Source organism: Protopterus annectens, chromosome 4.part0 (genome assembly GCF_019279795.1).
Source record: "Protopterus annectens isolate FY-2018-M chromosome 4.part0, PAN1.0, whole genome shotgun sequence".
Taxonomy (NCBI): domain Eukaryota; kingdom Metazoa; phylum Chordata; order Ceratodontiformes; family Protopteridae; genus Protopterus; species Protopterus annectens.
In genome coordinates this window covers 1,965,810,774-1,965,823,340 of record NC_056733.1, presented here as the reverse complement: position 1 = coordinate 1,965,823,340, position 12,567 = coordinate 1,965,810,774, and positions in this window count along the sequence as shown.

Sequence of the window (12,567 nt, the reverse complement as noted above, 5' to 3'; positions counted from 1 at the left end):
TCCACCTGGTCTCTGATGTCTCCATGTTGTAGATAATATCTCCTCCCCTTTCATTGGGTGTAATAATCTCCATGACTAAAAGCCTAAAACTATGGTTAACAACATATATCGAAACATGTTTGGCCAGGGGATTTGTTAAGACTGTGTTCCTAATATTCTGTAAATATTCCCTAATTCTAAATTAGAATTTCCTATTGGTTTTTCCCACATAAAAAGCCATGCAGGCATTGCAGACACCCAAATAGACTACATTTTCCAAATTACAATCCACCACAACATTAAACCTCTATATATTTCGATAATCTGGATGTACAAAACAACTAGTAATGTCTAAGAAATTACAAAAATTACATTTCTTACAGGGAAGGGTACCATAGTTCTTATCTAAATGTTTATCTTTGGTGCTTACATTGGGGTAGCATAGCATCTTCTTAAGGGATTTCTTAGTTTTAAATAAACAACTGGGTCATCACCCACTGTATCCCTTATATCTGGATTGACTGTTAGGATATTCCAATGTTTTCTTATAATATCAGTAATGATCTTGCCATTACTAGAAACATTTGTTGAAAAACGTACATGGTCCCTAGTTACCTTTTTCTCCTGCGTATTTCCTTTGGTATGTGAGAAATATGGTCTAGTTCTATCTTTTCTCCAGTTCAGGACCTCATTTAGTATGTGTTGCATTGCATTATCTATATAGCCCCTTTCAGAGAATCTAGTCCTCAAGTCTAGCATTTTTTCCCTAAAGTCCTCTTTATTGGCCGTTAAATGGGAAACTCTCATGCCCTGTCCCTTCACTATATTTCTAAAAATATGTTTCAGATGCATACTAGCTCTATGGAGCAATGCAGTCCTGTGACATTCCTTCCTATAAATGTTAGTAGTGAAACTTTTCATGGGATTCTTAATAACTTTAATGTCTACAGAATCTATCTCCTTTGGGGAATGTTTCATATCAAACTTAAGGAACCTAGTACTATTATACAAGTCTGTGGAAAACAACTCCAACTCTGTTGTGTTGCCATGCCATAACAAGAATAAATCATTGACAAATCATCTAGAGAATACAATCTGGCTTCTTCTCTTCGATCTAATAACGTTTTCATTTTCCCATTCGGCCATGACCAAGTTAGCATAACTATTGGCACTGGATGTTCCCATGCCCAACCCATCTCTTTGTAAATATAATTTATGATCAAAAAGCACAATACTATTTCAGGTCTATATTATCTTATCGAAGAGGCATTACAGCGAATGCTTCTTCATTGACTCCTAAAGAACAAACTGCCAGTTCCATGAATGGCCGATTCAGCAATTTTTTTTCCTAGGGAAAAAAATCCCTTGGCCATCAGCATGAATTTGCCCCTTTCCCCACTGTAGTGTGATCTCAGAATTGGTATATTTAGTTAGGGGGGTGTGGGGGAAAAGCCCCCCACATTAGTGGTTATGGGGGGAGAAGCCCCCCCACACTTTTATTTGTTTGTAGTGATGTTTTGTTTCTGGCCAGATCAGTGATTTTATTTTTCCCTAGGAAAAAAAAAATTGTAGAATCAGCCCTTTGCAGAACTTGCAGTTCATTCTTTAGGGGTTGTTGAAGAGGCATTCGCTGTGATGTCTCTTCAATAAGATAATATAGACCCATAATTTTCAGGTACAAATTCCATAAGTGAACATATTGAAGTCACAAATCTGTAATCATATGTCCAATCACTTGTTAAATATACTCTAAGCATTTCTATACCTGTGCTGTTGGGAATGGTAGTGAATAATGATCGTACATCTAATATAACTAATATAAGTTCTATATGTTTTCCCACTTCCCATTGAGAAGTAAAAGCATGTAAATCAAAAAGGAACTGATTGGAATCTCTCAGGATATAACAACTCTTATCTACCACTGTTCTAAGGTGTTTCTTTAAAAAAATGGATATAGGCTATGAAAGGGGAGGAAATATTATCAACAACACAGATATATCAGTAACCAGGTGGATAATAAGGCTGAAGGAAGGCACAGGAAAAGGGCTCAATGATAGGGTGCCAATTCAACCCATACTGAAGAATAGTAAGCTTTTTAAGTAATATATATTTCAATAGATTTAAACTGATGAAGTTTTTAACATTTCACTTTATGTGCTATGTTTTTACGATATACTGAATGTTGCTTTTATGTAATGGTGGTGTAGTTTCTTTAAGATAACTGTTTTTCAGTTGATGAGATTTTCATTTTTAATGGGATGAGTATTTATACCTGCGATGTTCTTGAGAGTTTATTGCCTGATGAGTAAAAGGTTGCCACTATGAAAGCACTCACATTAAACACAACTGGTTGGATATACTATTATTTACATTATTTTTCAGCTGTTGCTCAGTCCAATAAATACTAATAAAGTTAAAACAGTATTTCGCAATTGAAGTTTTATAATACACAAAGTGTTTACAGTAAGTAAATTATAATACAAATCACCAGAAGATATCGCCCCTGGAAGATATCGCAAACCTGTTAGCTGACAGATTCAGCACAAACTTCACTCTCCTATCCTCACGTACAATATCCCAAAGTACAAATGACCAGTAAAAACTTTTGTACAAGGAATCTCTTTTTCTATTAAAATATAGCACTTTAGCCCCTTTGAGCATTAATATAGAATGTAATTGGAGAGTTTTTATTTAAATTCTAAGTGTTTTAATTGTATAGTTGTTCGATTGATTAATTGATCAATTTAACTTTATTGTATAAGTATGTGTTGCATTTTTTCTGCTTGTATTCTCCTTGGAAGGCTATTGCCGAGGTGCTAGAGGTTGGATTAAACTTTTATAGTGGTGGATCCTAGTTTTACTGGTCGTTTATATTTTATATTTCATTTTTTATTTTATTTGTTGTGAAGATTATTCATGTTTAGTGATCCATCACTTACAGTGCCTAAAATTCTTAGGCTGGATTCTATGGACTCTAGTTAGACTACCATAGAACAATTTATCATTTTTCTGGGTGAAAAAACAGGTGTGCGACTAACTCAGGAAGAACAAACTAATTTTTGGAAGAAGTTCCTACAAAAAGAACAACAAAGAAGAACTAACAACCCTTTTTCCTGTATTGGACAATGAACAGGCAGCTCTTTATCTGCTGAAACAAATGAGGTATTTGACAAATTGGACAGACTAATGACAAAAGATTTAGCAGTTCATTTAAACTATCTTAGTTTGCAGAGATATCTGGAATTAGATATTACACCTCGTGGCTTAAGAGCCTTTAAACCCTACAACCCCTTTTGATATGCAAGATAAAAATGATAAGAAATTTCAGTCTGGATGGGTAGCCGCTGCCCATAGATGTTCAATTAAATGGATTAATATACCGGTTTGGAGAGACAGATTAAAACAGGCAAAACTTCAAACTGATATTGCCTCTACCTGTGAATCATTATCCAATGCACTGGAGGTTGAACGTATGGAACAGTGCTTACATGATATACAAAACAAATTGATAGACTTTGAAAAAGAACTGCTTAACACAAAAAAATACAAACTGAACCAAGATATCAAGGATTACAGTAATGGTTCTGCCTTTTCCCGGCTAACCAATAAGAAGCGACGGCAGACAGGCATTCAGTTTGCTGATCAGGAAGAAGATCAGAGACATAATGGTGGCTCGACCATGGGCTCGGATGTCTCTATGGAATGGAAGAGTGAATCTGGTGACTATCCTGGACTTCCAGCAGCCTAGGATGCATGTTATCTGCAGTGGACATTTTGCAAAAACAAAATACCTGAATTTTCAGACAGTGAGATGACCAGAAGTGGTAATATGGTTCCAGAACCGGGCAGTTTGATGGTCAGCCAGCAGCACAACAAAGGTATAAAAGAGTTAGATGGAACTGATTCCAAAATGGCTTGTTTAGAGACTGTAATGTGTAATAATAACTGAACAAATAGTGTTGATGCATATGTAGTGAATTTGTCTGGGTGAACATTGAGTGAAGCTGTATTTGCTGTGCTAAATCATGAATTAAAATTTGTTCTGACTGTTATGCCTAGATTGAATATAATTAAAAAAGATATGTACTGTTTAATACAAAAACTGCATTTAGCATGTTTTTTAGAGACAAAAAAAATGTTAACGGTTTAATTAATGATTTAGACAGTCATGCGTCTTTTTCTACTGATTCAGAAGATAGTTTTTATTCCTGTGCCTCAAATGATGAAAGTTTAGAAGTTCTCAATGCTTACTGTAGGTTAGATACATCTAAAATTTCAGTTAAAAGTCAATTTATACCACCATTTACACATGAAGGTATACAGAACTTTGCAGCCATGGTGAATTTTGCAATAGAATCCTTATATTCAGATTTTAATAATAAAAAAACAGTGTATTCAATATAATTTAACTAAATCAGAGTGGAAGGCATTACAACAACTTAGCAAAAATGAAGATCTGGTTATAAAACCAGCAGATAAAGGGAACAAAGTTGTATTAATGCATTTTTCACAATATGTTCAGATGTGTTTTGATCATTTAAATGATGTTGAGACTTATAGAATATGTACTGTTAAAGAATATGAAGGAGCTATTCAAAAATTTAGAAATTTACTACAGAAGGGAGAATGTTTGGGATATTTTACAAAGGATGATGTAGATAAAAAATTCAATACTGATAATTGTGAGATAGCTAAATTTTATTGCTTGCCCAAGATACATAAGGACATTCAACATCCACCGGGCCATCCTATTGTGCCTGCGTGTAATTGCTTTCTTAATACTGGGTATATTTTTACATGGTTTTCTTTTACCATATGTTATTAAACAAAGTTCTTATATTAAATTCAGTGCTGACTTTTTAGATCGGGTATTACCCCTTGAATGGACTAAAGATATGTACTGGCTGACAGCAGACTTGAACAGTTTATGTACAAGCATTAGTCACCAGTATGGGTTAGAAGCATTATATAAAACTCTGGGGGATAGTCCCCTTGCATATTATATAATTGAATTGATAGAATTTTGTTTAAAAAATAACTATTTTGAGTTTGATAATCAAATATTTCATCAATTGAAAGGCACGGCCATGGGGGCGGCTTTTGCCCCTATGTATGCCAGTATTATGATGGGATTTTTTGAGTTGGAATTCCTTTATCAGAAGGAATTCTCTAAAAGGTATGCAGTAAAATATTGTAGCTATATTGACAATTTCATTTATATATGCAAAGGGGGTAGCAAGAAGTCAGAGACTTTTTAAATGACCTCCAAGAAAATAGATTTTTACTGAAATTTGATGGTTTTCAATTGGGTAATAAAGTTAACATTTTGGATATTAGTCTTGAAGGAGGCAAGATTGGTAAGAACATTACCAAAGTATATCGAAAATTTGAGGATGGCTTGCATTTTTTAGAGGCAGCCAGTTGTCATCCTCCACATCTTTTAAAATCTCTACCCTATGGTGAATTGATTAGAGTAAGGGGATTATGTAACAATACTAATAAAACAAATAGTAAATTACAGAAAACATCAACATTGTTCATTCAAAGGGGATATAATGCAGATGAAGGGTTATTGTCTTCAGATAAAGTTAGTAAAGATACTGTTTATAAGTCTACTAATAGTTATAATGAATACCAAGGTAGATTTAAGAAAAAAAACAGATACTTTAGGAAAGATATATGCAGTTATGACTTATGATTTGTTGGCAGAAGAAGTTAAACAAACTATCCAATTTTACTGGACTTCCCTGTTTAAGTACAGGGATCTGGTGGATTTATTTGATAAAAATCTGAACTTTTCATTTAGGAGGGGTAAAAATATAAAGGATATGCTAGTTCATGCTAGATTTCTAAGACCCAGTACATGTTTAAGTCATAATCTTAGCCTGGTGGGAACATATCCTTGTGGCAGGTGTATAACATGTCAGTATGTGAGTAGAACATTTCAGTATATTAATGGAGTACATTTTCAACCTAATGCAAAGTTTTCAAGTAATACAGAACGCATTGTATAGGCACTTAGATGTCCACATGGAATGTTCTATATAGATGAAAATAAGAGAGCATTTAAGACCAGGATGCAGGAACATGTCAGGGACATTAAAAATGAAAAAAATAGAAAGACCACTTGCAATGTATTTTAAAAAAAACATCATGGTAGCAACCCACAAGGTTTATTAGGGACAATTTTAGAACATATTCCTAGCAGTCAGTATAATATTAATATAAAGAAAAAACTTTTGTACAAGGAAACTCTTTTTATATTAAAATATAGCACTTTAGCCCTGGGGCATTAATATAGAATGTAATTGGAGAGTTTTTATTTAAATTCTAAGTGTTTTAATTGCATAATTGTTTGATTGATTAACTGATTAATTTAACTTTATTGTATAAATATGTGAAGCATTTTTTCTGTTTGTATTCTCCTTGGAAGGCTATTGTCGAGGCGCTAGAGGCTGGATTAAACTTTTATAGTGGTGAATCCTGGTTTTACTGGTCATTTATATTTTATATTTTATTTTTTATTTTATTTGTTGTGAAGAATATCCCAAAGCATACCTCCAGCCTCTGCCTAGTATCTTTAGAGAACAGGTCATCTCTGCACTCACCAAGGCCAAAAGCAGGGCCACAACGGGACCAGTTAATATCCCAGGTTGTTTACTAAATAATCTAAAACAACACCTAGTGGACCCACTTGGCATTCTCTTTAATCATAGCCTGAGAACTGGTTATGTTCCTGCACAATAGAGAACAGCAACAGTAATAACCCTGCACAAAGGGGGTCAATCAACTGACCCTGGGATCTACAAACCCGTAAGTCTAACCAGCCTCATCTGCAAAGCCATGGAAAGAATTATCATGGATCTTATCAAAAAGGACATAGGCAAACTCCAGTCACTATAATCAACCCAGTTTGGCTTTGTTACAGGTAGATTATGCTTGTTAAACTTGGTGGACTTTTTAGAGAAAGTCACCAAAGCCATGGATGAAGGTAAGACAGTGCCACACTGCCTATATCGACTTTGCCAAGGCTTTTGACACAATTCTCAAATCTGGCATCATTGAGAAACTCTCCCAGATATGGATTAACCATTACATTACTCGATGGGTAGCCAACTGGCTCACCGACAGAACACACTCTGCCAGAATTGGTGACTGAACCTCCAGCAGTAGACCCATCACCAGTGGAGTAACACAGGGGACCATGCTGGACCCTTTACTATTTGGCATCTATTTCTCAGAAGTCCAGGCCAAAATAGATGGCTTTTGACTCATCAAGTTTGCTAATGATTGCAAACTGGGAGCAATCATAGAGTCCCCCAATGCTGTCAACATATTACAACTAGGGCTAACACAAACAAATGCTTGGTGCCAAAGCCATGGTCTAAAACTAAATGCAAAAAATGCATTATTATTCTCTTTGGTCAAACAGAATTCCCCCCAAAATTAAATATTGACAGCAACCCCCTGAGGTCCAACCCTGTAGTGCGAGACTTGAGAAAACAGGTTGCTAGCAATCTGAACTTTGACCACCAAGTTTCCACAGCAGTTAGGCAAGACTTCTATGTAGCATCCTCAAAAGCAATGGCATAGCATCCAAGTCAAGGTATGTTATAACTCCACTGTACTAGACACTCTTCAGATCACTAATAGAGTATTTTGCATGTATCTCAACAGACACCTGCAGCAGTTGGAGAGACCTCAGTGGTTTCTCACAAAAAAAAATACAGGGATTCCAAACCATGACCTGCATGGACAGGCTGAAAGCCCTGTCAATTTACTGTGTATCTTATAGGCTACTTAGAGGTGATTTGTGCCTGGCCTATAGGGCAATCTCTAACTCTGCCCTAATGGAAATGCTGCACATCTGCAAGTCAAATAGCACAAGGATCACTCTCTCTGGGGATCTCAACCTAGCTTGTGACATTAACAGAACATGCTGGAGAGACAGATATGCCTCCCAAGACTGCCTCTTTTCTGGAACAGACTTCCTATTCATGTAAAACAGAGCTCCTCACTGACCCTATTAAAATGCAACCTAGATAATTGGATGGGATAACAGAAATTTGCACCTGTGGTGGCATCCATGTCCCTTATTGACAGGGGTAGCCAGTGTTGATCACAGACCTGCACTGTTTATAAATTCATTCTGTGAACTACCCAAAAGGAACAAATGGGGATACTTGGGACTAACATGGCTAGGTTTGTAAAGGCTCTAGGACCACTAGCCTAGTAACTGCCTATGAACCTAAGTCACCTCCTTTCACCCACTGCTCACAGCTCCATTGCTAAAAATATTTTAATATCCAAATTATAACACAGCCTTCCTTTTCTCGTTATGCATTTTGCCCACTATACTCCCAATATATAGATTACTGAGAATAAAATCAGCAGAACCATTCAGTTAGCAGACCTCCAGATGCACCGTTACAGTTTGCTAAAACATTCCAAATGGCAATCTAAATAGTCAAATTTACAAGATGCTAAAACATGGTTACTGCCCCCTTTAAGAATGAAATTACCTTTACAAGACTACCCTTATATATTCATAAGTACACAAGACAACAGTTTTTCTCTAGTATACCTTCAATTTAAAACTGTTACAGTTGAGACAGCCTTCTCTAGAATGGGACCTGCTACCTGGAGCAATCTGCCAGCATACATCATAAATCTGGAAACCATTAAAAGATTCATAGATGCACTTAAAGAGCACCCCTTTACCGAATGTACCTGCAACTGCTACCATGACAGTGGGAAGACAACTCAGTATCCCATATCATGAATAATGGAATACATTTACTACACTTTTTTTCAGCCTCTTAATGTTGTAGCTTATATGCAAATGTTTCACATGTGTATAGAAGTTTTTGTATAATATATATGACTGTAATGTATTTTTTGCCTATCTTAGCTTGCATTTTGCATATATTTTTTCTCATTGCATTCTCAATGGATCTTTTACTCCTATCCTATCTGCATTCAAAATTACATTATGTTCTGAATTATACTGCAGTCTCATGTCTATATAATATTGTTGACTGAAAGACTGTCATGTATTTTTTGCTGTTTGAGATCCGGTCATGGCTGAACAAGATCAACAGACCAGTCCAGAACAAATAGTAAATAAATAATACTAATAATACTACTAATAATAAATAGGCCGCAACACTGAAGTGCAGGATAATCCTGACACAAATGGTATTTACATCTTTAATGTTTATGATAATGGCAGTTAAGAGGATAAACCACAACGGTGAAAGGAACAGTAGGGAAAGAAACATAGTTCAGAGGAAAAGGGTGGTGGGAGTAGGTAAAGGAAAAGTGGGTTTTGAAAGTTACGGAAAGAAAGGTAGAGAGAAAATTAGTCAAAATGTGATATGATTGCGTAGCAATGGTTTACAACTGTGTAGCCTGAAGAAAGTATGGGGGAATCACTGCTGAGTCAGGGGACAATCAATGTAGTTACATGGAATGAATTCCAATGAATCATGAGACATTGTTGTGTAAACTGGCATGGGAAAGGGCAGTGCTATATGAGATTTGTATGAGGTGAAAACAGACTAACAAACTGTAGAGGAAAGGTTATTGGTTAACAGTGTACAGGTGTATGAAAGGGTACAGGAAAATGAGGCTAGGAGTGCAAGAGCAGAATGAACTGGATGTCATGCACATTATAAATAAAGGTAAAGGCACAGCTTTACTGTCCTTTATGGACCAAAATGTAACATGGAAGATGTGTCGCCCTAGGTGCATTCCCTAATCTAGCACACTTCAACTTTAAGTTGAGATTTAAAAGAAAAAAAAAACACGCCTTTACATACCAAGGTGTAAAAACAAAAACTGCTTGCTGTAAGTATAAAAAGTGGCATTCTACAGCAAAAAAGAGAGTGATTAGCAAAGCACTTCAATAAATTCATTATCAGAAAGAAAGAGAGGTGTAAAAAATCAGTGGTGGAACCAGTGCCCTTGTATTTTACAGAAAGGTAAAGCAGTTGAGGAAGGTAGAGGTGACAGAAATGAAGTGCGTGAGGTGGGTGCTAGGATAGACTCTGTGTGACAGATGAAGAAATACAGACATCAGAACAGAAGCCCAAGTGCCTTCAATTGTAGAGGATATCAAAGATAACAGATTAGGGTGGTTCAGACACATGCAGGAAAGCAGAAGGTAATCCAGTGAAGATGATTTAGGAAAGTCAGGAAGAAGGCAAGAGAAAACAAGGGCATTCAGCAAAGTGACGCGCAGAATGAGTGAGAGAAGACCTGCGACAGTCAGGAATGACTGCTGAAGACAGTAGTAGAGTGGCATTGAACTGAGAAAGATGGCAACAGATGAAGTCATACTGCAACCCCATGAAGAAAATGGAAAAAAAGCGGGGTTGATGACTGATGATGATAATGATGATATAAAAGAGAGAGCGCGGAAAGAACCATATACGTTACTTGATGATTTAAAGCCCGCCTTTTCAGCTGTAACTGCTGTACATGATATAAACCTGTCGATTTTCACTTATTAAAAGGACAGACTATAAAACACAAAGTCTTATTCTCTGATTAAGGAAGTGTATACATATATGTATATATATATATATATATATATATATATATATATATATATATATAAATAAAATGGGTCTACATTTGTTCACCAGAAGTACTCTTTATCAAATCGCAGATAGCTGACTTCAGTTAAGCAAAAGTGCAGTTTAATCAAAACACATTTTCATGAAATACACATCTTCCCGAAAAAACTGCAACTGGTCTGCACTAAAGTACCTCAACCTAGACAAAGCAGTTCATTTCTTCAATTCAACCTTCCTAAACATCCTAAACACACATGCTCCAATAAGAAATGCCAGAGTCAAGTCACACTTTGCCCCTTGGCTTCAAAAATACATTAAGTAATTAATGAAACTTACAACCCACTCTGTGCTGTTGCCTCAAAAAAAAATCCACAGGCATGAAATGATCCAAAATATTGGTAAAAACACAGGTTTATCACTCCAGCCAGTCAAAGCAGTAAAATAGCTTAAAAACCATACAGAATAAATAGAACACAACTGTAGTGTATCCAACACAGTCAAGCGCTTTCGTCTTGCTCTAGGACAGCACAGAGTGGGTTGTTTGTTCCTTGTGGTGTTCTCCACTCTGGTCACTGGTGGTTTGGTTTCTACAGTTTTATTTTACCAGTGGTGCATGTTGCCAGACTCAACGAATTTTTCAAAAAGTTGAAACATCAGGAATTTTCCTTTTTGACTGGGCAGGAAAATGAGTGATATTGGTATGCCTTCTGTGTTCGAAGAGAACAATGCTTTTGCTGGATCAAATAACTTAACCAATGCTGAGAACGGAGTTCTCGAGGAAAATAATATTTTTCAGCTTGTCCTAACATTGACAAACAAAGTCACTCAACTGCAGGAAGCTTTTGAGAAACTACAACACCCAAAGGCACAGGACTCTGAGGTCAAAGGGAGCCGACAAGATAGTGTTGTGGGTGAATCGTCATCAGGAGCGACAAACCGAGGCTCTAGGGGAAACATGGCGATGTTAACGGCCACGACCGGCTCTATTCCTTGTGGACAGAAACCAACTTCAGAGACTGTGGGGCATAATATAAATAGATTCCAGGACTGGTTCAATAGTGACTTTAGGTTGTTCGATGTTCGTACAGAAGACATGGAGGAGAACATGGACAAAAAAACTCAAAGATTTAGAACAATCGCTTTGTAAGGTACGTAACTTACAATGCGATAATGCATATTTAGCAGAATGCATTAAAAACCGCAAAGTACCTAATTAAGGGTTTATAAATTCCTTAATGGACTTAAAGGGGGACAGAAAGAATGTGATGAATTATGTGAAATGTTTGACCATCATGGGTTCGAACTCATGGAATTTATTATTAATTCAAACAATAATAAGGTCAAAGAAATGCTTATTGATATTGAGAAATGTAACAAAGCTATTTTAAATGGTGTTCATTTTAACACTGTTTCTGTGAAATATAATATGGTTTTTGACAAAGTTGAGGAACAAGTAGAAATTAATATTGAAAGGAAAAAAAGAAAGTTAGTTAGGGATGAGAATGAGTATAGAAATCAAACAGCTTACCCCTTCCCAAAATCTTACTTTGGTGAAAGTTATGAAGGAGACAATGTTTCAAGGGCTGAAATGTTCGATAACAGGCAGGGCAATCCTCAGAGAGAAAGTGTAATGGAAAGTGTGTATGACCAAGAATACCCACCCTTAAGAAGATCCGAGAGGTTACAAAATAAAAGAAACAACTATAGCAACCATGATTTTTTTTACCTCAGGGTCCTACCAGAGGGAAAGGTTTCCTGCCACAGAACAAGTGGAGGAAGAACAGCTACAAGTAACACTTAACGAAGTGGGGCAGGAAGTAGACATTCTAAGCTCTTTTGATGGGTTGCTGCTGTCTTACCAGGGTTTTAATATTTTTAATTACACTGGTATTAATATTGATAAGAATATTTTCACCTTACTAATGAAAGGTATTAAATTTGTTCCCTCAAAAAAGAACATGTAAGCTCTGTGCTAACTGAATTAAAACTTTTTACAAGGAAAATGAAC